This window comes from Heloderma suspectum, chromosome 2, assembly GCF_057233095.1.
Source record: "Heloderma suspectum isolate Gila_16-S chromosome 2, 16-S_ref, whole genome shotgun sequence".
Classification (NCBI taxonomy): domain Eukaryota; kingdom Metazoa; phylum Chordata; class Lepidosauria; order Squamata; family Helodermatidae; genus Heloderma; species Heloderma suspectum.
In genome coordinates, this window is record NC_139459.1 from 234,271,377 (window position 1) to 234,298,415 (window position 27,039).

The 27,039-nt window shown below is 46.1% G+C and overlaps 1 protein-coding gene across 1 annotated transcript in view; it reads left to right on the forward strand.

The window, feature by feature from the left end:
* Positions 1-27,039, forward strand: part of CACNA1A (calcium voltage-gated channel subunit alpha1 A) — a 368,926-nt gene that overhangs the window by 41,331 nt on the left and 300,556 nt on the right. The window lies entirely within an intron of this gene.

Genomic DNA, 27,039 nt, shown 5'->3' on the forward strand with positions numbered 1-27,039 from the left:
CTTATTCCCAGGAAAGTGGGTATACGATTGCAACTGAAATTATGCATGTAGTCTTGCAAGACACCAAAATTCATTTCATCATGGTTCAAAGACATTCGAACTATGCATACAGGTGGGACACTAAAGCTACGCAGTTGGGCATCTGGGCTTTTGAAGAAGGGCTCCAGTGATTAATAAGTCAACAAGGGCTTCTGTAAGGTTCTGATGAAGGGAGCTGTACAATAGTATTTGCCATAATAAATCTGTTAGACTTTATGGTGCCACGAGACTCTGATCTTTTTCCTGCAAGAGTGAAGTATCCATTCATGGTCAGGAAAAACCATGAGAATGTGGAGGAGACTTTCTTATAACAAAGACACATGATGATGTAACAGATGTCTTACACCTCAAAGAAAGGAAATCAGCTCAGTCTCTTTGCATGAGAGAGATGGAGCAGGGTTGCAAGACAAATGTAATTTACAATTAAATAGCATTTTCTGACTATATTTGGTCAATTACAATACAGGGATGCCTTTGCAGTACAGTTAACCATGGCTACAAATACTGATATTGCCAGCATTATCACTCCTGGTACATGGACATGACTGGGAAAATGTCCTTCCTCAGGATTCTGCAATCATTATAATTGCATTCAATATATGACATTGTGCATGTGTCATAGAAGCCTACTTGATATTGCCTGTAATATGAATAATGACAAATAGCTCAGCATGCCATTACATGAATTTTGCTTCCAGTTTTTAATAGGGGTTATAGCCTACTCAGAAGTAAGTCCCACTATGTTCAGTAGGACTTTTTCCCAGGCAAGGGTGCATAGGATTGCAGGCATACACACTTACCTGGGAATAAATCTCATTGAACAGAATAGAACTTGCTTTTGAAGGATTACAACTATACATACCTACCCTGCTCCAGTTCATCTGAAACACAGGAATGCTGTGCTATGTCCTCCATTATTACCCCTTCCCTGACCTACAGGCAACATTTTGTCAATGTTTTGTTTCATTTATTTTAGTAAATATTTTTTGGCTTGCACTGTTGTTCTCTTGTGCTGGAATGCTCATGCAATTGGATTTTTAAAAATAATCTAAAAAAAAGAAACAGCATGTTTTCATTTATACCCCTCCAAAACATGTAGACACTACTATATTCTGAAAGGGACTTGGAGGGCTGGCATCCATCAGGGGCATGCTTTGCATGATTATTTATTTGTTTTGCAATGTTAGTAGATGGCTTTTCAAGAAAAATGTTCACAAGGTGGCTTACAAAAATTAAAAATACACTTTTAAAAAACATCCAATGAAAATGGTATAAAACAATGATTTAAAACTACATAAAAGCAACCATGAAAATCTCTAGTTCCCAAATCAGGTATGGATATTTGATTGATTGATTGACTGATTGATTGCGTTTATACCCCGCCTTTTTTCCTCTTGCAAGGAACCCAAGGTGGCTTACATTATCCTCCTCCTCTCTATTTTATCCTCACAACAACAACCCTGTGAAGTGGGTTGGGCTGAGAGTCTATGACTGGCCCAAAGTCACCCAGTGAGCTTCCATGGCCGAGTGGGGACTAGAACCTGGATCTCCCAGCTCCTAGTTCAACACTCTTGCCACTACATCACACTGGCATGTATATTTGGTCTACAAAGAACATACATAATTTTCCCAGGGAACTATTTTGGCTGAATTAAAGGAATCCCCCTATTCCTGTATTTCTTCTCTTCTCTGGCTAGCCATCTAACCCTGTAGTTTTTAATCTTTTCAGACCTGAAATCCTTCTTTAGCCCAAACATGCTTTTAAAAAACAAAACAAAAAACATTTATTAGGATGTTGGTAGTACCGCTGGTGCAGCCTACTTTATGTCAGTACAACCCAATTTTGGGTCTTGATCCACCAACTGAAGACCAGCGATCAAGTCAACTTGAGAGGTTTGGTGGAAGCAGACTTCTTCTGGCTGCAGAGTATGTACATCATTGTGGGAATGAAATGGCCAAGGCAAAGGGGAGCATGGTTATATCAGTTACTTAGAACGTATCTGCACAGCGATTGAATGTGCTCACATAGTGTGCCTGTCTCTTGACAATTTTAGGCCGCGCTAGTGTTGTGTTGTCCACATTGCTGATGGAGAGAGCCTGGGGGCCAGAGTAGGCATGACAGAATTCCCAGTGTCAGTGTAGGGATATCCCTGGGACAGACATGTCCTTTTCCCCCAAAGAACATCACCCATGCTTCTGATTTTGTGCAGCAGCACAGTTCTAGGAACACATGGAGTTGTCATGGCTTTAGATAGTAATTAGCCCTGTTTGGATTCTATTGGAGGGACCTGACCAAAGGAATACTACAGATGTGTGCTTGGGACACATGGGATAGCAAGCTGGGTAGGCCAGTTGGATAAACCTGAAATGTTACAGAGGTTCCTTTGCAGTGAGAAGCTAGGACTTTGGATGTTTAGAAATGCTCTTATCAGCAGTGCTCTACTCCCTAGGCCCTGATTGGTTAGGAATGGCCAGGGAACACAAGGGTCTTTCCAGTCTCCAAATTCCCATTGGCTGGGGAGACTTGGGGCCAAACTACACATGACATTGAGGCCATGTGCCAGTTTTTCTTCTGAAAATAGCTTCTTTCTGGCTGCTTTTTTCAGTAAATAGCACTTTGGGGGGCAAACAATACTTTCAGGGGCAAATAGGAGACAATTTTCAGCAGAAAACTGGTGTGGGACCCTGATCCAGATTGAGAGCATGCTCTGCATCAGGGCCCTGCAGCTGGCCAAGTTAAGACCGCTTGTTTAAACACCTGACTTATTTCCAGTCATGTGTAGTCTGGCCCTCACTAACATGGCTACTCTTCTCTTCCCCTCATACAAAGGGAACTTACCCTGATCTATTTATCATTGATTGCTGCTTAAAGGACCAAGCCCCAGGAATCTCCCTACCTGAGCTAGAAACCCCGAAGTAAATATTGACATTGGTGCACCCCAACACTGCCGCAATCCCTCGTTAAATTTCCAAGCCATTTCCTTTTCTGCTGCCTCTAAGAAATCCCAGCTTGTTGCCTTGGAAACACTGATATCTCTAGTGGAGCACTATAGTTGTACTGAGGGCACAGCCGGCTTGCCTGGGGGCAGGGAGGCTCAGGATTGGGGGGGGAGGGCCCCCTCCTTGCTGGGGAGCAAGACAGGGTTTTTTCTATAATGTGGGACTCAGCTGGCACTGGAGAGAACTGCCCTGACAACCATTGAGAGGCTGTGATGCAGTTGGCACTCTGCAGCCACGTACAGGGCTGGCTTGCCTGTTGTGTGGGTGGGAATACACAGAAAGCATGGATGGCAGTTTAGCAGAGAATGCTTTCCTCTCTTCCTCAACTTAGTGCTTCAGCATCGGGGATTCCCGAACACCATCCCACCCAGATCTGAAATGAATAGTGCTTTTCAAATTTTCAAATAAAAAATAGCCTGGAGCTGGAGGGAGCAGGGATACCTAAAATGTTTGAGCAACTGAAGTTAGAACAAGGTGGTGATCTGATTATGTAATGTATTGATTTGGTTAACATGTGTTCGTGTGTTGCGGGGAGCCTGATATGACACTGTGCGGAGAAGGTGTTTCCCATTTCTTTTCCACAAATGTTCCAGGAAGCTGGGTGCTTCCTTTTTGTTTGCTATTGTCTGCAAAGCAGTGGGGAAAACTTTCTTGCCTAGAGTGCTAGATGCAGGTACAAACATGGGAGACTGCACTTATCACCATGAATGCTATACCCACCATATTCTTCACCCCTGCTACCAGCTGCTTTTTGTTTGCTAGCAGGGGAAAAACTCCGTGATTTGGACCTTGCATCCTGAACACGGCAGGGGATGAGATGGCTAGATAGCATCACCGGTGCAATGAATATGAACTTGAGCACGCTCCGGGAGAGAGTGGAGGACAGGAAGACCTGGCGTGCTATGGTCCATGGGGTCACGAAGAGTTGGACACGACTGAACGACTGAACAACAACAACAACAACAACAATCTTGATGTAAGGCAAAGTATTTTAGAACATAAGAACATAAGAACAGCCCTGCTGGATCAGACCAAGGATCCATCTAGTCCAGCATTCTATTCACACAGTGGCCAACCAGCTGTTGACTGGGAACTGACAAGCAGGACACATGTACAACAGCACCCTCCCACCCATGTTCCCCAGCAACGGGTGTACATAAGCATACTGCCTCTGGCACTGGAGGTAGCACATAGCCATCAGGACTAGTAGCCATTGATAGACTTCTCCAGGAATTTGTCTAACCCATCCAAATTGGTGGCCATCACTACATCTTGTGGTAGCAAATTCCATAGTTTAACTATGCACTGTGTGAAGAAGTACTTCCTTTTATCTGTCTGGAATCTCCCACCAATCAGCTTCATGGGATGACCCCAGGTTCTAGTGTTATGAGAGAGGGAGAAAAATATCTCCCTATCCACATTCTCCAGACCATGCATAATTTTGCACACCTCTATCATGTCTCCTCTTACCTTCCTTTTTTCCAAGCTAAACAATCCCAGCTGTTGCAACCTTCTCTCATAGGGGAGATGCTCCAGCTCCTTGGTCATTTAAGTTGCCCTTTTCTGCCCTTTTGCCAGCTCTACAATATCTTTTTTTAACACCTGGTGTGGTGACCAGAACTGTACACAGTATTCTAAGTGTGGTCGCACCATAGATTTGTATAAAGGCAGTATGATATTGGCACATTTATTCTCAATTCTTTTCCTAATTACGCCTAACATGGAGTTTGCCTTTTTTACATTGGCTGCACGCTGGGTTGACATTTTCATCAAGCTGTCCAACCCCACGATCTTTTTCTTGGTTGGTCACTGCTAGCTCAGATCCCATCAGGTTATACATGAAGAGGGGATTTTTTGCCCCAACATGCATCACTTCACACTTGCTTACGGTGAACTGCATTTGCCATTTGGATGCCCATTCTCCCAGTTTGAAGAGATCTTTTGGAGCTCCTCACAATCCCTTTTTGTTTTAACCACCCTGTGAGCAGGTATGGGGGCAAAGGCTCCTCGAAACCTCCTTGGTCCATGGACTCCATCAGAGACACAGCAGCTAGAAATATGCTTTAACTCAAAAGTTTAATAAGAAAATTGCTTCTAGTTATACCACTGGTAGCCTTCCAACAGAAAGTAAAACAACTGGGGAATCGCTCATTCATTAGTAGAATTCTCTCCACCTTCACCTAAGTCAGCCGGGCAGATACATAATCCTCCCACAGTTTATCTCTGCCAAATGCAGCACCCACAGCTGCTAATCTTTCTCTGCTGTTGCATCCCAGTACCTTTCCCAGGGAACTGCTGACTCCTCCAGTCTTCAGTGGGAAAGTCCAGTGCAGCCTTTTTGTAGCTTGCTCTTAAAGGGGCAAGAGTCTTCTTCTAAGACTCTTAGAGTCTTAGAAGTCTTCTAAGAGTCTTAGATGAGTCTTAGAAGAGTCTTCTAAGAGTCTTAAATCTTCTAAGAGTCTTCTTCTTGCTGGAGAAGACTCTTATGAGTCCCCTGGACTGCAAGGAGGTCAAATCAGTCAATCCTAAAGGAAATCAAGCCTGAGTGCTCATTGGAAGGACAGATACGGAAGCTGAAGCTCAAATATTTTGGCCACCTAATGCGAAGAGAAAACTCTCTGGAAAAGACCCTGATGCTGGGAAAGACTGAAGGCAAAAGGAGAAGGGGACGGCAGAGGATGAGATGGCTAGATAGCATCACCGATGCAATGAATATGAACTTGAGCACGCTCTGGGAGAGAGCGCAGGACAGGAAGGCCTGGCGTGCTATGGTCCATGGGGTCACGAAGAGTCGGACACGACTGAACGACTGAACAACTTAAAGGGGCAATGAAGGAAGGGGGGTAGAGCTCATCTCTCCCTGATAGATTAGGCCACCCTTGAGGAGCGGAGTTTGGTGTTTCCCAGGTAAAACACTGTTCCTCACTCCTGGCTTGCATCTCTCTCTCCTGCTGTCGGGGTCTCTGTTCGTCTCCATGTCTCTTCTCCCCCTCCTCCTCCTCTATCACTTTCTCCTGCTTTTTATCCAGTGTCCACCTGCTTCCTGCTTCCCCACTCCCATGCTCTTCCCCTCCTCCCTCTTCCAGGTGAATCTTATCACAGTGATTAGCCCAGGCCTTGAGCATGTGCCGGCTGGGCTGGCATTGCTGTTCCTTTGGACTGCTGCTGCTTGCCGCTGCTCTGGCATAGCCACCAGCCTCTGGAAGGGTGAGGGGCACCCTGGCAATGCTGTGATGGGCCTGCAGGATTCTGAGTAAGAGACAGCAAGCCCCACCGATCCCTCACACACCCTAAATAATTTGGTGTCATCAGCAAACTTGGCCACTTCACTGCTCACTCCTAGTTCCAGATAATTTATGATCAAGTTGAAAAACATTGGTCCCAGTACAGATCCCTGTGGGACCCCACTACTTGCTCCCCTCCATTGGGAGAATTTATGATTTGTTCCTTCTCTCTGCTTTCTGTTCTTTAACCAGTTACTGATCCATAAGAGGACCTCTCCTCTTATTCCATGACTGCTAAGTTTGCTCAGAAGTCTTTGGTGAGGGTCTTTGTCAAATAGTTCTGATGTGCGTGTACAGTCCCCTAACTTATTGGTGTTGGGGGACTTCAACGTAGATTCAGAGGCCATCCTCACAGGAGCACCTCGGGACTTCATGGAGACCATGGCTTCCTGAGAGCTGCACCATATTCTAACTGGGCCCACCCATGTAGCCGGTCATGCACCAGACCTTGTGTTTGTTTCTGGAGAAGTGGGGAGTGATCTGGAAGTTGGGGGTATATCCACCCCCACCCCCTTGTCATGATCAGATCACTATCTGGTGATGTTGGACTTCTCGGTTCCACAACCCCTCCGCAGGGGTGGAGGAACCATTAAAATGGTCCACCCCAGGCATCTTATGGATCCGAATGGATTCCTGAACGCGCTTGGGGATTCCCTGGGGCACGCCAACGGCCACTCAATTGAGACCCTGGTGGGCGGCTGGAATGCCACAATCACTGGGGCATTAGATCAGGTGGCTCCAAAATGCCCTCTCCCCCTGAATAGGGCTCAGACTGCACCATGGTTCAATCCGCGGTTATGAGCTCTGAAACAGGAGGTGAGACGGCTAGAGCACCGGTGGCGGAAGTCTCGCTCCAAAGACGATCAGACACGGGCTAGAGCTGTATCTTCAGCCTATCACGTGTAGGGATGTACGAAAGTCACTTACCTTTCACGGATTATGTTGATGATGGGGGGGCGGCGTTCCGTCCCTCCCCCCGGAATCCTCGCCGGGGGGGGGAGGCGCTCCATTCCTCCCCCCCGCAGTCCTCCGCAGCTGGCTGTGAGGGCTCTGGGTAAAAAAACACCCAAAAAACTGCGTACGCAAATGGTGGCGGCTATGGCCGCCATTTGCGTTCTTTAGTTTGGGCCGTCTTAGTGTACGTAAATATTTACATAGACTAAGACGGCCCAAACTAAGGAACGCAAATGGCGGCGGCTGTAGCCGCCGCCATTTGTGTGCACTTTTTTTTTTTTTTTTTACCCAGTCGTTTTAGGCTACATAAAAACTTACATAGCCTATCACGTCTCTTTAAAAACAAAAAACAAAAAACTGCAAATGGCGGTGGCAGCGGCCGGTCGGAAGACCAGCCGCCGGAGCCGCCGCAGCCCGGAAGATCCACCCCAGGTAAGTCTCATCCCGGGGGGGATCTGCGGGGGGGTGACAGGCTGTTCCGCCACAGATTTCGGGGGCTGAATGCACTGGCATTCAGCCCCACCGTGATCCGTGGCGGAATTCTCTGCCATCCCTAATCACGTGGCGGTGAAGGCAGCAAAAAAGGAATATTATTGCAGAGTGCTGTCCCAGGAGGCTGTTCCAGGTGGTCCAGAGCCTGGTCAGTCCTGTGGCTCCTGAACTACTGGAGCATTCTAAGGCCTCCTGTGAGGCCTTGGCAAGGCACTTTGCAGATAAAATTGATCAGATTAGGAGTGTTACTCCGCACGCTGTGGATACAGTTAGTGAGCAAGAGGCGGCCTGTGGCAAACTGGTTTTGTGGGATTGGTTCCAGCTTCTTCCTCCTGATGAAGTGGACAAGGTGCTTTCATCTGTAAGGCCGACCATCTGCTTATTTGATCCTTGCCCATCTTGGCTCATTATGGGCTGCAGAGAGAGACTGGGTGAGGGGATCAGGGCGGTGGTGAACACCTCCCTTGAGGAGGGAGTGATGCCATCAGCCCTCAAGGAGGCAGTGATAAGACCACTCTTAAAGAAGCCCTCCTTGGATCCTCAAGTTCTGAACAGCTTTCGCCCAGTCTCAAATCTGCCATTTTTGGGCAAGGTGATTGAGCGGGTGGTGGCGATGCAGTTGAAGGCACACTTGGAAGAAACTGATTATCTAGACCCATTTCAGTCAGGCTTCAGGCTTGGGCATGGGACAGAAACGGCCTTGGTCGCTTTGGTGGATGATATGAGGAGGGCTCTGGATAGGGGTGAATGCTCCTTCCTTGTTCTCCTCGACCTCTCAGCGGCTTTTGATACGGTTGACCACGGTATCCTCCTGGACCACCTGGAGGAGTTGGGCATTGGAGACACTGTATTGCAGTGGTTCCGGTCCTTCCTTTCCAGCAGGTACCAGAGGGTAGCACTGGGAGAGGAGGTTTCGGACCCGTGGCCACTCACTTGTGGGGTGCCACAGGGTTCCATCCTCTCCCCGATGCTATTTAACATCTATGTGAAGCCGCTGGGGGCTATCATCAGGAGGTTTGGGGTGTGGTGTCATCAATATACGGATGACACGCAGCTCTACCTCTCATTCAAATCTTCACCAAGGTTGGCCGTAGAATCCCTGTCCAAATGTCTGGAGACGGTGAGTGGCTGGATGGGGAGGAATAAGCTGAAGCTGAACCCTGACAAGACCGAGGTACTTTTGGTGGGAGACAAGAGGAGGCTGGGGGATGTTGACCTGATGTTGAATGGGGTACGGCTACCCTTGAAAGACTAGGTCCACAGCCTGGGGGTCATTTTGGACTCCCAGCTGTCAATGGAGGCTCAGGTGTCAGCTGTGAGCCAGACAGCGCTGTATCAACTCCATCTGATACGGTGGCTGCATCCCTTCCTTCCCGACCATCTGCTCCCATCGGTAGTTCATGCCCTGGTCTCCTCTCATTTAGACTACTGTCTAAATTCCACTCTGTGGAACTCCCTCCCTAGGGAACTCCGCCATGCCCCCTCTTTAATGAGCTTCTGCCGTGCATTAAAAACGTGGTTGTTCAGGCAGGCATTTGGGGTGGGCTAGGGTATTTTAGAAAACGTTTTTATTGTAGAAATTTATTGTTTTAAACTGTTTTATTATATGCTGTACATCGTCCAAAGTGGCTGGGTGACCAGCCAGATGGGCGATTAATAAATGTAATAATAATAATAATAATAATAATAATAATAATAATAATATCATCATCTTTTGGAAGTCCAAATAAACAATGTCTACCAGATCACCCCGGTCTACATGTTTATTGACATTCTCAAAGAACTCTAAACGTTTAGTGAGACAGGGCTTACCTTTATGAAAGCTATGTTGGTTCTTTTTCCGCCAGGTTTGTCCTTCTATATGCTTACTAATTTTATCTTTAATAATGCTTTCAACCAGTTTACCTAGAACAGACATTAAGCTAACCTGCCTGTAATTTCCCAGATTCTCCCTGGATCCTTTTTTAAAAAATTGGTGTTACATTGGCCATCTTCTAGTCCTCTGTACAGAGGCTGCTCTTAGGGACATGTTGCATATTTTGGTTAGCAGATCAGGTGTTTCATATCTGAATTCTTTTAGAACTGTAGGATAAATACTATCTGGGCCCAGTGATTTATTTACTTTCAACTTGTCAATAAGGTTGAGAACTTCATCTTTTTTCACCTCTATTTTCCTCAGTTCCTCAGACTCCCTTCACGAAAACATTAGTTCAGGCACAGGTATCTGTCCTATATCTTCTGCCATGAAGACCGATGCAAAGAACTCATTCAGCTTCTCTGCAGTCTCCTTATCCCCCTTTTGTACTCCTTTAACTCCATTGTCATCCAACAAGTTTGCAGTGGCTTGGGCCTTTTACTCTGGGGGCAACTGCGAGTCAAGGTCCCTTGGGACAGACGACGCAGTCGTCACTTCGCAGCTATCCGTGGTTTTCTCCCAGAAAATGTGGATTTCCAAGGAGGCGTTCTGCTGCGATGTTTTTTGTTTGCTGTGGGTTTCTGCATGGTTGCGAGCCATCTGTCCCTTCCCCAAACCGACTTTGCATTTTGCACTGGGCATGTTGTAGGTGTGTGTAGTGCTTGCGTCACTCTGTGATGCCCCTTTACTCCCCCGTCCCTTCGCAGCTGCGCAGTTACAGAGGTACAGAGAGGCACTTTCATTTATTTAATCACACTGTCACACATTTTTGCAGCTTTGTATCTTCACAATGGTTGCTTTTGGACTCGTTGCCCAAGGGCCAGGGGGGGCAGTCTTGGAGGAGGACCAACTTTGCTCCAGCCACCATTGCAGAGCGATGGGTAGGCACGTACCACTCATGCGAACCATCGCAAGAGTCTTGGGGAACTGACAAACAGATGGCGTGGAAATGAAGGAGCACAGAACACCCACTTTTTACCTAATGAGGGATGGAAAGACACAACAGAACCCCTAAGATACAAAACAGCCACTGAAGTGTCACACCACCACACTCATGGGACTGCACAGCTGCATATTAAAGTATAATGGCAAAAAAAAGGGCACGGCAAAGTCTGTTATGGAAGACCACAATAAATTGTGAGTGTATCCCAGCAGAAGCTAATTCAAAGCTGAAATGCTACACAGTTGCGACGGGGTGAAGGGTGAAAGCGGTGCCATGTAGACGGGGCCTTGGGCAATTAAGACCCATTACCTTTGCGAAGGCCCATTACCTTTACAAAGAGATGCAAACTGGTAGAACTGGGGGGGGGGGAGAGATAGATAGATAGATAGATAGATAGATAGATAGATAGATAGATAGATAGATGATCCATATATATGTGGATCACCACAGCTACCTGCATGTTTGGACTCTCCTTGGAGTTGTGGCTATGGGGACTGTCATGATGAGTGCCTGCACTTCCAAATTTACCACTACACTACTGGTGATGGGGGCAAGGTATGTGATACTTTATTCTGGATACTTTATGTGATACTTTATTCTGGATCTGGTTGCCCAAGCATGGTGGCTATTGTAATTGCCAATAGTACAGCTAACAGTCAGGCTTAATGTGCAGCTCTGTCTTCTATGGGGCAGAAAGAGGGATTTACTCATTCTACCTGACGGACTCCTAGCACGTCTGGTGGAGATGTAGCTTTATTCACTTTCTTCAGCAGATAGTTGAATGTGAACAACACTCCTTTTGAAAACCTTGATGAATTTTAACTGGCTCAGAATTATTTACTTAGGTTGCAAACTTGGGTAGTTTGGTGTGTACAGCATGTACTGCTACTTAAATATTAAAGTAAAGAATTGCAAAATGTCAGTGAATGATTTAAGCAAAATATAAAATGGCAACAGGCTGGAAAGAGAGAAGTACCCAAACGAGATATGAATTCCCATTTGAATGTACACATTGACATTTGTGATATTTATTCAATTTAGCATTGCTAGATAAATGTATCTTTGGTCTCTTACTCAAATGGATTGAGATGAGGATGTAGAGCAGAAGTGGGCAATGTGGCCCTTTAGATGTTTTGGCCTACAACTCACATCCCCCCTAGCCAGCATAGCTAATGTTAAGGGATGATGGGAGTTGTAGGCTAAAACATCTGGAGGTCACAAGTTGACCACCCCTGGTATAGAGAAAGGGTCCCAAGAAGGTATGGACAAATCCATTGGTTGTGATCTGAAAATAGTCTTCTAGGCCCACCAGTCCTATGGCTGTGGTGGCATTTTGTTGTATCTTCTGCAGTAATCATGACCTTTCTTCTATTAACTGTATGCTTCCTTCTTTAAAAAAAAGTGTCAGGATGTAAAAATATTTGTTATTCCTTGACTTCAGATCAAAACTAAACACTATGGAGAACATGTGGCTTGGTGTTTCCTAGGGATGTACGAATCCCTTACCTGTCTCCATTCCGGGGCATCCGCGGTGGGGGGAGGCGCTCCGTCCCTCCCCCCAGAATCCTCCCCGGCCGGCTCTGCTCTGCTCTGCAGCAACTCCAGATTCCGGCTACTGCTGGGCTGCTGCGGCCGCAAATGGCGGCCACTACGCCAGCCGCCATTTGCATACCTGCCAAGCCATGATAGGCTACGTAAGTATTTACGTAGCCTATCACGGCAAAAGGCAGGGATGCAAATGGTGTAGTGACCACCATTTGCATGGCTGCCTTTTGCCGTGATAGGCTACATAAATATTTACATAGCCTATCACGGCAAAGAGCAGGGGCGCAAATGGTGTAGCAGCCGCCATATGCGGCCACAACAGCTTGGCAGTGGCCGGAAGAGGAGCCTCCACCGCTGCCGCCTCCACCGCTGCATCCGCCAGGTAGGCTCCGTCCCGGGGGGATTCCATGGGGTGGCAGGGAGGATTGCCCCATTCCGCCACAGCCTCCGGGGGGGGGCGGATTTTAAAGAATCCAGCCTCACTGGAATCTGTGGCGGAATTCTCCAACATCCCTAGTGTTTCCTCCAAGTAACGTCCGGTAAATCAGCACCGTGTTGTATGTGAGGTTCCTCACCTCTACAAGTGGCAGGTCTATGAAATGGAGAAGGGGGTGCAAGAAAAGTCTTCATGCAGTAAGACTGTGTCATGCATCATGCATTTTGTATTACTAGACATTACTGGGGAAAAGAAGAGGATGAGACTTGGGGCTCTGGCTTTCAGGCACCCTCCATAAAATCTAGTTCTGGCCACAGTTCCCCACCACCACCACAACCCGCCACATTTTTCCTTGGACTGGAATAAATTTGTGTCCCTCTGGACACCCCCCCCCCTTTATTTACTATGTACCTGCTTTTTCTTATCTAAGTTTGTTTAGATCTGCTGTTCTTAAATCCTTTTGTTCTGATGTTCTTATTCCTCCCTTTTTGAACAGTCAGTTTTGAGATTGCAGGGGAAAGCAGTCTTTGGGTTTTCAGACAATTCCTCCTTAGGGCTTCTTCACATGGGGCTGTTATACTGCTATTGAGTTACTCACGGAAGTTTGTGGGTCCTTTACATGACGTTGTCAATCTTCAGGGCGTCTCCGCACTAAATGACCTTTATCCCATTTTTAAAAAGATCGGAGATAATGAGCTATCAAATTATAGCACGTTGCGTTTAAATGTGAAAAGAGGAAATCCTGCAATAAGAGGAGCCACAGCGCAATCTGGTGGTTGTATAATTAAACAGCTAGAACACGCAGATAAGCCGGGAAAGGTGGGGGAGGGAAGCGTGTGTAAAGGGAGGCCATCATAATCCTGCATTTCAAATGGAAGCAGAGAGAGTTGCAGGATTTTAGCCTGGTGTAGAAATACTCTTATTTGCAATTATCAGTTCCAAAATAGCTAATCTTCAGGTTGTTTGCTGGACCTTCTGTTGCATCCATATGTTGAAAACTTTCCCAATCTTTTCGCAGTTCCTTCTGTTCACTTGAAAATGTGTAGAAGCCCCCTTCAGATCTTTGTGCTAAATGTGTGAAAGTTGGGGATGGAAAGGAAGGGGACAGTGCATGCTGGGACATTGATGGGGAGGCTAGCATGTGTCCCTCATGTCCTGTCCCCCTCTTTGCCTGAAGGCATGAGGCCTAAGACCTGAAGCAGGTTGCTATGAGAATAGTTTGGTTGTGTGAATGTGCTTAGACCTTCTATTCATTTGATATTTCCATCTCATTCCAAGACAATCTCCTGCAAACCCACTTGGTGGCACTCATGCTCTCTCATAGAGTGCTTCAATAATCTGTGCAGAGGAATTTCTTGAACTGATACAGAGAGGCTGTTGAAGAAACCCATATACAGTTTTCTGGCCATTCCTGAGACAAGGCTAACAGATTGCTCATGGTCCATTAATAGCGGGGTCCAGGACTCTTGATTCTGGCTCTGGTTCAACTTAGCTAGGAAGATTTGGCCATACATAGTTTAATGGTAGATCTTCTAACTGATATGTTGTACTGACTTACCTGTGTTTCTGAAAGAGCATACAATTTACTCTGTCTTGGATAAACATAATTACTCTCTATAAAATAGAGCAGGGATGAGGAATGTCTGGCCTGCCCGATGAAGTTGGATTCCATATTGCCTGACCATTTGCCATGCTGACAGGGGCTGTTGGGAGTTGTGCTCCAACAACCACGGGAGGGACACAGTTTGCCCAGCGTTGCCTGGCTAAGTGTAAGAAGGATAAAAAGAAGAGACAGTGAGTAGCACTTGATCTTGTTCTAGTTTCAGGCAAGAAGACCAAAGGAAAAAAGGGGGGGGTGGAAACAAATACACACAATACAAGGCATACATATGGATCCCAAAGGGGGAATCAAATAAACCTTTGATTAAGAAAGTGGGAAATGGTACTATGGGACTGTTAGTCAACAAAGTTGGAAGACACTTGTATTCATTAGTAGTTGGGAGTGACCATTTTCGTTAAGTGACGAGATAAGTATTTTGCTCAGCTTGAGCCGTGAGTGGAAGACACATTGATGTAATGAACAGAACTGGAACCACCACCATTCTGTTGAGAGAACTATCATATTTGTCAGAGAGAGTGAGTGGTTTCACAAATACTTGTAAGCCAGTACAAAGTATAATTGTACCAATGTGTTTCTCACTTCAGCTTAAAAACCTGATATAATTTCCCCCAAAGTGTTAGAATCACTCAAAATGTCTTGGAATCTGCAGCTTTGCATGAAACTAATAAAAACACACTCCCTTTCTCATGTGTAATCTTTACACACCTTCATGATACTGATTATTGTACAACTAGTGAAGCAGTAATGTAAAAATTAGCCTTGTCTGAAAAATGAAGTTTGGGTTACTGACCTGTACTGAGAATGGCCCCAGATGGTATACTCAAACATTTGCCTGAACATGTGAGAGCTAAAACTGCTGATAGGGTACAGAAGCATGCATGCCAGTCCCACTCCCACTGTCCCTGCGTGTGCTGTCCCCACTCCATTTTTGACCTTTGTATGCTTAGTGTGAAGATCTTAAGGGGGTTTCTGTGCATTGGGTGAACATGCCTTGTATCCTCCCCATGGTCAGAGTCCTTCATGAATCAGGGTTCCTGATCGCGGAGGGACTTCTAAGCATGATCACACCAATGTGCTTAGAAGGACCATTCAAGATGATGGCGACAGTGCATGCAAGGACATTACTGGCTTGCACGCTTCCTGCCCAATCCCCACTTTTAGCCCTCACTGTTTAAGCAAACACCTGAACAGCTCTAGAGAAGGTTAAAGATCAATCCCAAAGGTTCTGTGCAGGTGCTCAGCAGTTGGAAGCAGGATTGTGTGGTGCAGCTGCTGCTTTTAGTGAGAAGTTGGGTTGATCTTCTCGAGTCAGCAATTTGTTGTTCAGTCGGTCAGTCATGTCCGACTCTTCGTGACCCCATGGACCATAGCGGAATTAAGATTGCCGGGAGAATTATCAACAACCTCAGATATGCAGACGATACCACCCTAATGGCAGAAAGCGAAGAGGATCTAAAGAGGAGAGTGCAAAAGCTGGTTTGAAACTCAACATTAAAAAAACTAAGATCATGGCATCTGGCCCCATCGCTTCCTGGCATATAGAAGGGGAAGAAATGGAAGCAGTGACAGATTTTACTTTCTTGGGCTCCAAGGTTCGTCCGGTCTTTGTCGGGGCGGGGGCGGCAGCCGGTCTTTCGACCGGCTGCCGCCACCGCCATTACAAGTGCAGTAAAAAAAAACCCCAAAAACCCTGTGATAGGCTACGTAACGATTAACGTAGCCTATCACGGCTAGATTTCCAAAGTCAGCCATGATTGGCTACGTTAATCGTCACGTAGCCTATCACGGGTGACTTTGAAAAAAAAAATTAAAAAGCGCGTACGCAAATGGCGGCCCCCATAGGGAGCTGCCATTTGCGTTCCTTATTTGGTCCCTGTAGTCTACGTAAAGATTTACGTAGACTACGGCGAAAATAAGGGAACGCTATTTGCATTGCCCTTATTTTCGCTGTAGTCTACGTAAATCTTTACGTAGACTACAGGGACCAAATAAGGAACGCAAATGGCGGCTCCCTATGGGGGCCGCCATTTGCGTACGTGCTTTTTTTTTTCCCCAAAGTCACCCGTGATAGGCTACGTGACGATTTACGTAGCCTATCACGGCTGACTTTGGAAATCTAGCCATGATAGGCTACGTTAATCGTTACGTAGCCTATCACGGGGGTGGTTTTTTTTTTCGCAGCCGGGTAGACGGGGCGTTTCTACCCGGCCTGAATTTCGCCGGTGAGGGATGGGGCGCCTCCCGCCCGGCCTGAATTTCGGCTGGGCGAGGCGGGGCGCCTCCCCCCCCCTCGCATGAACTTCGGGGGGAGAAGCGAAGCGCCTCCCCCCCACCGTGAAGCAAGCTTCGAGGACAGGTAAGGGTCTTTCGTCCATCCCTACTATGAGTGCTACTCCATTTCTTCTAAGGGATTCTTGCCCAAAGTAGTAGATATAATGGTCACCTGAATTAAATTCGCCCATGCTTGTCCATTTTAGTTCGCTGATTCCCAAGATGTTGATGCTCAATCTTGCCATCTCATGTTTGACCACCTCCAGCTTACCTTGATTCATTGATCTTACATTCCAAGTTCCTAAACAATATTGTTCTTTACATCATCAGACTTTCTTTTCACCACGAGACACATCCACAGCTGAGTGTCCTTTCAGATTTGGCCCAGCCGCTTCACTCTTTCTGGCGCTACTTGGAAATTCCCTCTGCTCTTCCCCAGTAGTATATTGGACACCTTCTGACTAGAGGAGCTCATCTTCTGGCGTCATATCTTTTAGCCTTGTGATATGTTCCATGGGGTTTTCTTGGCAAGAATATTGGAGTGGGTTGCCATTTCCTTCTCCAGTGGACCACATTTTGTCAGAACTCTCCACCATGACCTGTCCATCTTGGGTGGCCCTGCATGCATAGCTTATGGCTTCACTGAGTTACAGAAGCCCCTTCGCCACAACAAGGCAGTGATCCATGAAGGGGGGAGTCAGCAATAGCTACGGGTAAATAAATGTTAGGAGAGGTGAGAAATTTAGGTTGATTTACACCCTGTGAGGCCAATTCCCTATTCTTTTGCCTAGGAATAAACCAGTAACTTGTATGTGTTATTTTTCCCTCCCCTTTGCCAAAGTTACAAAGTTAAATTTATCCTCATTAATAACCTTATGACTTGGATTAGGCTGGGAATATTGGTGATTTTACCTGAAGCTTTATGGCTGAACCTGTATATCTGATATCCAAACCAACTCTCAGTCCATGGGATGTGTGTGCCCAGTGCCTTCCCTGCAGTATGAGTAAGGGCAAACATTCTAGTACCTGAGTGGGGTTTGGGGTAGAGCTCTGTAGATCTTGGGGTGAAAGCAGGGAGCAGAGCTCATCAGTTTTTGGTGGATCCGGCTGGGGTGGTGGTGAAACTAAGCACAAAAGCCAAAGGTGTACAGCTTTTCAAAAAGGCCAGGGAGGGAGAATGGCCTTGCCCCCTTGCTTTTCTGGCAATGTTCCTGAAAATACCCCTTTTTTTTGCTGTTGGCAACCCTGGTATGGCTAAACAGCTGATGGTGCTGATGCTTTTTGCCGAGTCAGTTGGGTTGAGGTTGAGGCTCTAAGCAAATCTGCTGCTATAGCTCCCTGATCTGAGAACTAGGATTTGGGGAATTTGTGGAGCCAGCTCTTAATGGGAGGGTCAGGCATGAATGCATCAGCTGGGGTTTGAAGAAGCGTTTTGCCTGAGGAAGCTCCTTGTGATTCCCAGTCACTGTGCCACTGTTAGTCTTCCCGTTGAGCCAGAGTGTGAGTGACAGTTCCAGTTGCATAGGATGCTAGTCATTCCAAGACGGACATTTGTTAACTGTCTTCAGGGCCTTTGTAACAGAGTTCATGCCTCTGATTTCTTAGATCAGCAGTTCTTAAATAATAAGTTGGGACCTGGTAGTAGGATATGGTAGCCTTGTGGTATATGAGTGGTTCATCAGACTGCCTACAGTGAGTGACTGGGACTCTGAAGCTCTGGGAGCATAGGAAGCTCCCTCATAATACCAAGATGGCTATTGGGCCATCTAGTCCAGCAGCTCTCTAGAGTTTCAGGAAGTTGTCTTTCACATCACATGCTACTTGATCCTTTTTATTTTATTTTATTGATTGATTGCATTTATATCCTGCCTTTTTTCCTCTTAAGAGCCTCGCGTGGCGCAGAGTGGTAGGCGGCAGTATTGCAACCGAAACTCTCCCCACGACCTGAGTTCGATCCCAGTGGAAGCTGGGTCCCAGGTAGCTGGCTCAGGTCGACTCAGCCTTCCATCCTTCCGAGGTCAGTAAAATGAGTACCCAGCTTGCTGGGGGAAAGGTAGTCATGACTGGGGAAGGCAATGGCAAACCACCCCGCTATAGTCTGCCATGAAAACGCCAGCGAAAGTGGCGTCCCTCTAGGAGTCAGCAATGACTTGCACAGGAGGAACCTTTCTTTTTTTTGTTTTGCAAGGAACCCAAGGTGGCTTACATTGTCCCTCTCCTCTCCATTTTATCCTCACAACAACCATCCTATGAGGTAGGCTGGGCTGAGAGTCTGTGACTGGCCCAAAGTCACCCAGTGAGCTTCCATGGCTGAGTGGGGACTAGAACCCAGATCTCCCAGCTCCCAGTCCAACACTCTCACCACTACACCACACTGGCTCTCAACTGGAGATACCAGGGAATGAACCTTGGACCTTCTGCATGCAAAGCATGTGGTCTGAACTAGGGTATGCAGCTGGCGTGCGATAACAGGGGATTCCCCCTCTGAGGGGAATCCTCCAGGAGGCCAAGAAAGGAACAATGCCAAGGGGCTGTGCGGGCTCGATTGGGGTGCCCTGCAGGCTGGATTACGCCCTTGAGCTGGATGTTCTGTGCTCTGCTTTAGTTCCTTAAGGTCCTAAAGGAGATCTCCCTTCCACTGGACTCAACAGATGCATTCTGCATGAAGGCAAGAGTCCATGAGTGGGTTTTACTTGTAAATGGTAAGAGGACCATTGTCCAAGACTTAGCAAAACAGAGCATTTTGGCTTTTCGGTCCAGCAATTGACATCTTCCAATTAGGACAGCCTGTACAGTTCACTGATTTATCCCTCTAGAGCATACCCAAGAACAAACCCAGAAGCCCACTTTAACACAATACACGTCCTCTGCACCTGTGTCAGCTGCCGATGTGTCTGCTGAACTCCTGGTGACTGGCAGGGAGCTTGCTTCATCCCTTTCAACAGCACAGCCATCATAGCCCTGTGTGTCTGGCAGCCATCAGTCCGAGGCACTGGTCATTCCTAAGAGGTTATGCCCCAGTGCCCCTGGAGTGGGCTGTAAATGGTACAACAGAGAAGTCTGTTGTACCATTTACAGTTTATTAGTGCTGTTAGCCAGTGGGCAACCCAAATCCATCTTATACTGACGATTTTCATATACTTCCACTCCTGAACTGGCCATTGGTGGCACAGCAATAACCCTGATAGGCTGTTGATGTGGTTCAGGACTGCTGACATCAAACATGGCCATGCACACTTAAAATGTGATCCTAAATACATTGACTTGAAAGAAAGCCTATGGATTTTAATAGAGCACACTAGCAAGTGAATGTGCTTAGGAGATTTGAAAGAAGAAGCCAATAGGTGAAGGTGGGATAAGGGAGAAAGGGATAGTCTCTGTGCCATAGGGAGGTAACCTGCTGTTTCTGAGGGCATGCTGCACAATGGGAGAAGACAGCCCCAGAGTTCGAATGCCCTCTGCAATGCTTCCCCTGCACAATGGCAGGGGGGCTGGATGTCAACAAGACAGAGCTGCCCCCAAGGCAGTGGTGTGAAAAATCAACACGACAAGCCCGTCACATTTCACTCATCACTCCTGGAAGTGCAGTCGCTCTTGTCTTGTCCCCCGCTCTTTGTCGCTCATGGCTCAGCAGGCGTGAAACATTATATTCTAGGAAACAAAAATAAAACAGAATCTTGGGTAGGGACTTCTGTCTCCTTGAAGGGATGAGAGCAGGTTGGTCTCATTTAAAGCTCCACCAAAAATTTTCAAGGCAGAAGGGAGGGGGGATTTCAGGGGGCCGAAAAATCTCCCCTTAACCCCCAAACAGAACTTTTCCCACTGCTCTTTACAGGAATTCTCAGCTCATGTTTTCTCCCTCTGCTGCTGCTCTGCATCATTTTTTAATTTTAATTTTGGCCAGGCTTTCTACTCCCCCAGCCAATCAGACATCATGTAGAGAATGCGATGATGTCATGACACCACATAGCCAATCAGATTTTGGCTATGTGACAATGCCATTGAGGCCAAACAAATCAATACTTAGCCTCTAGTATAAATTGGTGTGGGTATGGGAGGGAATGTACCCACTGCTGAGGCAACCATGCTGCCTTGGCAACAGGGATACTCCCTGTCTTGCTGTGTGGTGGCTCCATTCTGGTGAAGCAAGACAGGAATTGCCCCAGATGTGCATCTGAATGAGGGACTTGCCTATCCACAATGTATTACTTTCAATGGGATGTGCATTTGGATGGGCATCTGAATATGCATCCCCATCCACTTTTTGATGCAATTATTCAAGCATAAATATATGCAACTAGAACTGGATCAGGGCTAGAGGGTGTTGGCCTGATTGCTTCAGCAAAACAAATGCATTTCTCTCCCCCACTCCTGCCACAACAGTAAACATTTTAGCATATATTGAAGCCTCCCCAAATCACAAGGGGTTGATTGGGGGGGTATAAAATGTTCAGTCCCCCCTTTCAGCTCAGCTCTATCACTTTGTCTGCTCCAGTAAGAAGGTTGCTTGCAGATGTGCCAATCATGCCTCCAGGAAATGTGCCAGGCATGGGTCTGAACTGCACATGGCCATGCCTGGTGTATTTCCTGGAGGCATTATTGCAGTTCAGATAGCTGTCCAGTCACGCTTAGCATGATGTCTCTAACAGACGTGGATACTGAACACTGTCCTGCTTCCATCTCAGCATCGCTGTCCCACAGGTCCTTCTAACTGGCAGAGTGCACCCTTATTGCATGAAGGGTGCACATGCTTGCCTGATGTCTGCTAAGTCTTTAACTCACAGGAATTCACCAGGTTTCAGGGCTAGGGAGAGCTCCTCTAGCTTTGACAACAGTCCCACAAGTGACAGTCACCCATCACAGAGATCTTTCTTCCCATCTTTCATATGTTGTAATGTCCAGTGCTCTCCATCCCCTACTGGCCCAACTAAAGACTACCTCATTTTCTCAAGAGAAAGCAAAGGTGCCTTTGTTATATAAGCATCCATGGAGCATTTCAAGTGTGTATTTTTCTATGTTAATAAGAAGTAGGAAGCAGTGTGTTTTCATAGACATAATGGACTATTCCCCCCTCCCTGAGAATATAGTATTAGTGCAGTCCCATCTACTGGGGAGTACATCCCATGGAGTTCAATGGGACTTACTCCAACTAAGTGCATATAGGATTGCGGCCTCTGTAGCTTAGTATGATGAAAGCCAAGATTCTTAGGAAGGTAATTGGATCTAATGAGTCAGTGCAGGGGTACTGAAACCATAGGCTCCTTATTTCTATGCCCTTCATCTTAATGTTGGGGACCCCTCCCCAATTGGATCACACAGCCCATCTTGGCCCTAATGGTACTGTTCTTGAAATCACAGAAATCTAAAGTAGAGGAAATGTGAAGAAGTAGGTGATGGCTGGGAGAGGCATGTCTGAAAATGTGCAGTTAACACACATCTAGGACCCTTGACTAGTTGCAGCTCCCCAGGGCTGTGTTTACTGCATGGATTCAAAGGCTAGGAGTCACTGTCTCTGCACTATGATAAGTGTAGTGGAGGTGTTCAGAAGATACACACACATAGTGAATTATACAGGTGGTATTTTAATGTACAGTTGCTTAACTACTACTGTTAGTGTACTATTAATTATATGCAGGTGGTGTGCATTTCTACCAGTGTTATTTGGCTATGCAGAAGAGATCCCGGAGATGGGATCTGGGAGTCATTTTGGTATACATAACGTTGTAAATGCAGTCTTTTTTGCCTCTTCTTCTATGCCACAGTTGGCAAATGGCTATCTGCTCAAGTAGACAAGGCACTGTGCATTGTCTAAGATGCAAACCACTGCTTCAGCTCTGATCTCAGGCTTGTGTCATGTAGGATTTTTGCCCCTCACTGTCCTGGGCACATACCTTATAATTCCTTCACATACACGTGCTCTGCTCCTGCAATTAGTAGCTACATTTTGGATTTTCTCCCCTTTAATAAATGCTGCATTTTACACAATTGCATTCATATACCCCTCAATAAAATTTGCTAAATAAATTTTAAAAAGTGGTGGAAGAGAACCATGGATGGGATTGTGGAGCAGCCAGGTTTAGCTTCTGCAAAAACAAAACAATTTAAAAAAAATCAGCAAGAAGAAGATGATCTAGGTTGCAATAGTGCAAAACAACAGCAGCAGCAATAAGGCTGTGATAGTGAAGGAGGTGGGCTGGAGTAATAGACAGGGCATAAGACTTCTGTCTAGACAAGTCATGCCAAAGCTAGTTCATCCTTAATGAGATACAAGGTTATAAGGTGGGTTGCAACAGTTACCTGGAAGTAAATTCCATTGCATTCAGTGGGACTTTCTTCATCATATATGCATAGAACTGCAATGTAAGTAGTAGAATGTGAACAGTAACACATTGTAGGATACAATGTAGAAGGCACCTCCTTCTCATGTGAATCTTGATAAAAGATTGTACAAAGATATTGGTCAGGATATACCCGATCCAAATCATTCTAGTGTCTGATGAATGTGCCAGTGTCGGCAAAGGAGGTGCCTGAGTAGATGAAAGCCGTTTCACCCCATTTCTTGGGGAAAAAGATAATGCATTTGTATGACCCGTTCATTTTTGACAGAACTCTCAATCTGACAGCATGCACTTATTTTCCTGAGGTCTTAAGTAAGGCTGAAACTCAATTAATTCATTCCTTGACAGCCCTCACAAGGCAGTGAGATAGTCCTGACTAAGATGGCTGTTTACTGACCTGGTTTGATACAGTTCTGGAAGCCTGCAAAGCCAGCTTTGTGCCCTGGCAGTTTGTAGTTAACAGCAGCTGAGCTCAGCAATCTGGCAGTGAGTTTGGAGGCCTCAGCAGGCACATCGTCATAAGAAAGACAGAAGCCAGTTTTGTTGTGGTTCCTTGTGCAGTCATGAGCTGTGAAGCAAGTCTTCTTGTTAATGTAAACAGTTTCAGTGCTGCTTCAGCATGCAGTGAGGACAAAGAGAGGCGTAGCATTCTGAGAGTGTTCACAGCAGGTTCCTCACCTTGGCGAGAACTGGGCTTTGCACTTTGTGTTCCAGGCATACATCCCAGCAAGTCAAATGCTGGATTGGTGCATTGCTTCCCATGGCAAAGGGGTCAGCCCTTACTCGTAGCCCACTGTTTGTGCATCAGGCAAGTTGTCTGCCTGTTATTTTTTTTAATTGGCACTAATGTGTTTAGCCTTATCTACTTTTTAAAAAATCACAATTTTTAAAAAATAGTTGCAAAACTCTGGGTATAGAGGGAGGTGTTTTAGTTATGCCACAAGCAACAGTGAATAAGTGCCCATTGTAGTGTGCTTTTTCCTGGTTTAAACTGAATTATGCCCCAAACCCACAGAACAGAGGGTTTTTTTCAGAGCTTGCCCTGTGACACAAAGTAGAATGGCAGTGGTACTCTCAAACCACCCCTGTCACTCCTAAAATATTGGGCGGGTTCATGTGTAATGCAAGCCACCCTGCGAATAAGCCATAGTGGGGTGGTTGTTTGCGGAAGAACCCACAGTATGTCCAACAGATGATTGGGCTTCCTGTGGCTTGGTCTCCCCTGCCTTCCCCCTCAGTCCTCCAGCCAGCTCCAGCATGTATTCCAAAGAACTTTGTGGCAAAAACCATCTTGTCTCCCCCTCCACACTCCAATCACTACCCTTTTTCATCCCCTGGCTTTTAAAAAATTATTTTTCAGTTCCTCAAAAATGCACAATTGGGATTGCTCCAATTGCTACTCCTTTTTGTTCGCTGGCTTTTTATTTTTTATTTTTCTGTGCCTCAAAAATGTACACTTGGGGTTGCAATTTTTAAAAATTATTATTATTTTGGTCTGTCTTTCACAAGTGCGTACTTAGGGCTGTCCAATATGTGCAGTCTTGCCTGGTCAATTTCCTTGTCTCAGCTATCAAAGGGACCAGCAAGGGGAGTAGGTAACATATAAAGAAATTGACAAGATGTGGTTGCATATCAGCTAATTTGTGTACAATTACAAAGGACCAGGGGAGAAATAATACCAAGCGAAAGGAGGGCCCTGGCAGCACAATTCAGAAGTACCAAAATGGGGGGAAACAGCCCAGGGAGTAAGTGCACCAAAGGGGGGGGGGACAATCTCTCCCCCTTGGCGACATTATCCTCTCAATTTTAAGTGTTGAACTGACACTTCTCAGTGTCCTCCACCTTTTCAACACTTCCACGACTCCCTAGCTACTCCGGAAAGGGCAGATATTAACTCCCTCTGCTTTTCATACCTCCTTTTTGAAGTGGCAATGGGTAGCACTGGATCTTGTCTTAATTTCAGGCAAGAAGACCCAAGGAAAAGGTGGGGGGACAAATATACACAGTACAAGGTATGCATATGGACCCCAAAAAGGGAATCAAATAAATCTTTGATTAAGAAAGTGGGAGATGGTGCTATGGGACAGTTAGTCAACAAAATTGCAAGACACTCATATTCATTGGTACTTAGGAGTGATCATTTCCATTAAGCGATCAGATAAATATTTTGCTGGGCTTGAGAGGGAGTGGAAGGCACACTGGTGCAATCAACAGAACCAGTGGGGCAGGTGATTTTGAACTTGGACTTAATGGTCTTATGGGGGCCGGGGGCTTAGACAGCCATGTGTATTACTTCAGCTGTGAAGCACACATTTACCTGGGAATAAGCACCATTTTTGTTGTAGAAAAGGATAATATATTTTAAAAGTAAAAATAATAAAATGAAAGTCTGTAACCATAGGCATGCCTAGTCAACAGCCCCCTGACTGTAAATTGTTTTCTGTGGGGGGTTTTAAAGGATGCTGCAGTGAGCAGCATCAGCCCTGGCATGCCTAGGCTGGCGCAGATGCGGTGCCTGTTTACCCCCATTGCCCATCACTCTCTCGGTGGTTAATTCAGGGTGGCGGGCTGGGCTGTGCGGCCCTAGACTTGGCCCTGTGATCCAGCCCTAGCTGCATCACTGAAAAGAAATGCAACTGCCATCATTCTGTTGAGGGGCTTATGCTTCCTCTAGCAGATACTCACGCCCTGTTAGGGAAATCTACACCATGCTGAACATTATGAATCTACAGGGAGGTTTCTCACCATCTGTACCCAGAACATGCTCTGAAATATTGGATCAGTCATGATTTTCTGAAACTATAATTGTCAATAGATTTTAAAAAATAATAATCAGTTAATCTGCAGATGTACAATTGATGAAGCAGGTTATGAAGGTATAGAAGCAGGCATACTGCAGGCAATTCGAGTAATTTTTACTATTTAGAAGAATCACACACACATCCCAAAAGCTGCTTCTGGCAGCCAACTTCAAACTCAGCCTGCTTTCTACTGTTCCAGGCTGCCCCCTGGCTGGAGAGTATGACCTGCATTTCAGGTGCCTGGGGGCCTCAGTTGCCCATCAGTGCCCATTAAGCCCCATTATCTATTAGGGTTACATAAGCCTTTGATTGATTGATTGATTGATTTTAGAATAATTATATACTGCTTCCCATTTTAAAAATCCTGAAGCAATTTGCAACAAGTTATAAAACAATGCATCATTATAAAAGCACAACAACATTTAGACAAATTAATGGTTGAGAAAAGCCAGGGTAAATGAGTAAGTTTTTAATAATGGTCAAAAAGCGCATGATCCTCAGTGCCTGATGTATCACAGAGGGGAGCTCATTCCAGAGGGTGGTACCACAGAGAAGCCTGTTGCTGTGATGCTGCTAGATGGGACTCTGCAGGATGCGGCATGGACAGCAAAGCCTCCCCTGCAGATTGTAGCAGTATATATAATGGGTCTATATACAGGGAGGCAATCTTTCAGGTAATCTGGTCCTCAGTTGTCTAGGATTTTATATGTCAACAACAACAATAATACCTTGAACCTGGCTCAGTAGCAAACTGGCAGCCAGTGCAGCTGTTTCAGCACAGGGGTTATGTGCAATTGGCACCCCACAGCATAATTGCCAGGGGGCCAAGGTACAGCCACCCAATACTATTCTCCGGACCCTACCCTGCAGATAGGAGTGGAACCACTGTAAAACAGTTCCCTCAATTCCCAATCCACAGAGCCGGTCCAGGAGGAAGTTGGTGACTGGCAGTTGATGCACATGGCTGCTCTGCTCGTGGTCAGCCTCTTCTCAACTGTGCTCTGGTGAATGGATCTTCAGCATTGTTTGCTCTAAGCAGAAGCCACAGTTATGCACACCTGAAGGCAGGCCTCCCAAAGTGAGTTAAATGACTGTTATATATAAAATCATGCCTTCTGCTCATGGCAAATTATTCAGATGACCTGTAATCAATAAGCATGATTTGGTCTGGGAGGGGAGAAAAAGCGCCTGTAAGAAGAGTGATTGTGTAAATTGGGTCTAACACACTGCATAGGGTGCTAGTCTCTGAAATTCAGCTCTTGACTAGAGGGGACAAGTGCTGTTCAGTGATTACACCAGCAACTAGCAATTTTGCTTCTTTTTTTGGCTCTGGGAGGGTCAAGTATAGACAACAAAAAGACACCTGAGTGAGTGTTCAGAGGCATTTTCAATGGAAACCT